This window comes from Mustela lutreola, chromosome 1, assembly GCF_030435805.1.
Source record: "Mustela lutreola isolate mMusLut2 chromosome 1, mMusLut2.pri, whole genome shotgun sequence".
In the NCBI taxonomy this organism is placed as follows: Eukaryota; Metazoa; Chordata; class Mammalia; order Carnivora; family Mustelidae; genus Mustela; species Mustela lutreola.
In genome coordinates, this window is record NC_081290.1 from 6,932,363 (window position 1) to 6,936,661 (window position 4,299).

Below are 4,299 nucleotides of genomic sequence, written 5' to 3' on the forward strand. Positions count from 1 at the left end.
AATATTATTTAACCATGAAAAAGAATGAAATCTTGGGGCGCCATGGCTCAGTTGGTTAAGCGGCTGCCTTCGGCTCAGGTCATGATCCCAGGGTCCTGGGATCGAGTCCCACATCGGGCTCCTTGCTTGGCGGGGAGCCTGCTTCTCCCTCTCTCTCTGCCTGCCTCTCTGCCTACTTGTGATCTCTCTCTGTCAAATAAATAAATAAAATCTTAAAAAAAAAAGAGAATGAAATCTTGCCGTTTGCAACAACACGGATGGACCCAGAGACTATAATGCTAAGTGAAAAAAATCAAAGACAAAGATCATATGATTTCACTCATATGTGGAATTTAAGAAACAAAACAAATGAAGAAAAGGAAAAAAAAAGAGGCAAACTACAGAGAACAGACTGATGGTCACCAGACGGGAGGTGGGTGGGGATGGGGGATGGGGGATTAAGAGCATATTAAAAAAAAAAAAAAAAGAAAGAAAAAGAAAAAGAGTGCATGTATTATGATGAGTACTGGGTAATGCAGAGAATTATTGAATCATGATATTGAACACTTGAGACTAATATAGCGTGATATATTAATTCTACAGGAACTAAATTTTTTTTCAAGATTTTATTTATTTATTTGAGAGATAGAATGAGAGAGAGAGCATGAGAGGGGAGAAGTCAGAGGGGGAAGCCAACCCCCCGCTGAGTCCCTGTGTGGGACTAGATCCTGGGAGTCTAGGATCATGACCTGAGCCAAAGGCAGTTGCTTAACCAACTGAGCCACCCAGGTGCTCAGGAACTAAAAATTTTTTTTTAATTTTAAAAATAAAATATCTGTTCTATTTCCATGGTAGACATGACTAATTGAAGAGAATATTACGTCCCACTGAGCGACATGTGGTGTCATAATCTCAGCTCAGTACTAGCTGTCATAGAGTGAAGCCGACTCGCCAATTCTGGCTAAGGCAAGTCATCAAAAAGGCCAACAAACATTGCCAAAGAAATAAAAAGAACAAAAATTTCATGTGGTCATAGGCAACTCATGAGTCCTCTTCTCTGCCACTGAAGAAAATACTCAGCTGCTTCAAGGCAAACTCATGGTTGCAGGGAGCTCAGAACCCATCGCCCCCGCTCTACAGATTGCAAAGAATTGTATCTAATTCCAAGGACGTGGAAAAGAGCTTAATGGCTATTTAACTCCATTAAGGACAATTGGATGGGCAGGCCATTAACGGTAGGCTCAGTTTCTGTGCTTGTGCCCAACAGAAATCATCTGCATTTCAAGCCTTTAGAAAAATTGCCGTCATTTAGATTTTAGTCGATAGAGTTTTGGGGAAGTTGATGCAGTGACCAGTGCTGGATAGATCCCAGCCGTCTGGTCTGTAATTCCTTACTAACAGGGACAGAATCCAGGGTGCCGGCATCTGTGAGAACCATCTTCCAAGGTCATCTCTAGTCTAATACCCTTTTGACGACAAGTGCAAATGTTTATTAATATAGACGTACTCTTCTCCTACAATTTCCTTAATCGGTTTGGGTAATTTCAATTATACCGAGTAGGAAGGATAGAAAAAAGAGAATAAAGCCCAAAACTTTCCCGATTTTTTTTTTAAATGTAAAGAATGATACAGAGTCAGATTAGTTGCACAAGAACTTAGTTGCTGTGTCATGGGCCGTAGTAAAACTTTCAAAAACAGTGACTGACTATGGGTCCATTTTCCTCCAAGGTCCTGCAAATCACCTCTAAGAATGCTTTCAAAGTAATCTGAACAGAGAGCTCCGGGCTGGCTCCATTGGTGCAGCTTGCGACTCTTGATCTCGGGGTTATGAGTAAAAAAATTAATTTGGGATCGCATGGGTGGCTTAGTTGTTAAGCAGCTGCCTTTGGCTCTGGTCATGATCCCAGGGTTCTGGGATCGAGTCCCACCTCTGGCTCCCTGCTCCACGGGAAGCCTGCTTCTCCCTCTGCCTGTTGCTCCCCCGACTTGTGCTCTCTCTCTCTCTCTATGTGTCAAATAAATAAATAAAATATTTCTTAAAAAATGAATTTGAACAAAAGTTGCCCTTTTTTTTGAAGATGCAAAAAAGAACATAAAATTATCAGAGGACTGTAGGCATTGTCAGATAATATAAAGCAGAGGAAAATCAGAAAGAAAGAAGAAAAAGTATGGAGGGCACAACTCAGCAGACTATTCATCAGAGGACTTAAAGGAAATGTTTCTTTGCCCAAATAAACATAAATACAATGGAGCACATAAGCCAAAATTGCTGTTCATCATTATAAATAAATCCTCTATAAAGCTAAATATAGCAAGATAGGCTTATAAAACTTTGTCAAAGAGACTGCCACATCATTTGAAAATGACTTCTCTAAAAAAACACCAGTTCCTTCCCTATGTCTCTCTCTCTCTCTCTCTCTCTCTCACACACACACACACACACACACACACACACACTGGAGAGAAAACTTAAAAATGCAAAAAGAAGGAAAGTCTGAAACAGATGAACATCATCAATACTTTAATTTTAAAAATTTAAGGAGTACTTGGGCTAATTGAATGGCATTATAGAAAAATGTGGTTCAGGAAGGCCCACAAAGTCGATGGGCAGCAAACATCAATGAGCCATAAGGAGTAACCATGTTACTCCTTAGCTAGGACAGGAAGTGAGCTCCTTATTAACAAAGATTAAATATCCAACCCGAGAAAAACACTCATTATGACCAAACGGATTCATCATGAACAAACCTTTGGTGGCTATTAAGAAAAATTTTTGTTCATGACTATAAATTGCAGAAAATGCCCAAATTAATATAAGCTACTTATAAAAGACATTTCTTTGAGCATTTTAGAAGAAAAGGGTAATTTCAAGGAAACCTCCTCAATTAATTCATAATTAATGTTCCATGTAAGTCACACACAGACCCCAGCAATTTTAAGTCCTAGGATCTCACAGGGAACCGGAACAGGAGACGACCGCCCCCTCTCCCTTTCTTGAAGGCGATCGTCCTAACACCAGGATCGCTGGGAGAAATCATCCCAGATCCCCCTACGCGACGGTCCGTGAAGCTTCGCCTTCCCAAAGTGTTGCTATCATGCAACTCACTCCATGCAGTGTAGACTCTTATGATTTTAAAAGTCTCAGGCTTTAAAATTAATCACAGAAAATTATTATTTGGCCAATTGAATGAGCAATAAGACAAAACAGCAAGATCTTTGAAATGATGGCACACAAGTTCTCAGATTTCCGATTTGATTGTGAACAAGTGAACGGGACGCATTTATAGAGTCAGGATTTACGGAGTACCCGCTCCATGCCAGGCATCCGTCGAGGCACTGGGACCCAGGGATGAGGAAGACAACTTTCTTACCCTCGTGGTGCCTGCATTCGTTCTTGCAGTTATAGGGACAGAAGCAAGTATTTGTGGGCAGTGATTGTGTTGGGAGGTGAATAAAACGGCGTCATGGGCCGGAGGCTGGAGGCTGCTGGGTGGCACGGCGTCCTCCAAGCCCCGTCCCATTCCCACCCACCTGACCTCTGCCTCGCTCTGCTCTACAGATGGCCTTGTCCACCCCCCGGTCCCCTGCCTGGGGAAGACCACTTCCCCTCATCCCTTCGGTTCACATCTTCCTGCTGTAGGAAGCCGAAACAGAACACACAGACAACTTCTGGAGTGGAGAATTTGGCCCGTCTTGGGTCAGGGGTACAACCTTGAGTCCAGTCAACTAACCAGACAGAAACATCTAGAAAAGGACAGATAAAATGTACTTACAAAGAATGCAAGGGAACAGGCTTCCCGAATTAAAACCAAAACAAACAAACAAACCCCACACAAGTACTTAAAGGAAAAGAAACTCAAGTTGCCAAGGTTATGACAATTGTATCAGTCTGCTCGTGCTGAGAAAACAGCAACTTTCCCACATGATTAGACTTTTCCCAAAGGTCACTGTGCTTTTAGATATCAGCACAGCTTAAACAGGGATCAAGTTATTTTGGTTAGGGAGTCCGGGTTTACCAGAAACATTCAGGCTGTGTTATTTCAGAGGTCAGAATGAGTTAGGGGGACTCTAGTCTTTTTGGTTTATCTCAGGGAGCAAAGCTGTGCTTGTCCTGAATGTGATGCGGAAAGTGCTCAGTCATCTTGGAAGCAGGCCCAAGTGTCAGCTTTTGCCCCTGCTGGCCGCGGCTTCCTCTTCCTCCTCCTCCTGTCCGCCTTTTCTTCTCCCTCTCCTCCTCCTTTTTAAGTGAGCTCCACGACCGGCAGGGAGCCCAATGCAGGGCCTGAACTCAGGACTCCGAGATCAAGACCTGAGCTGAGA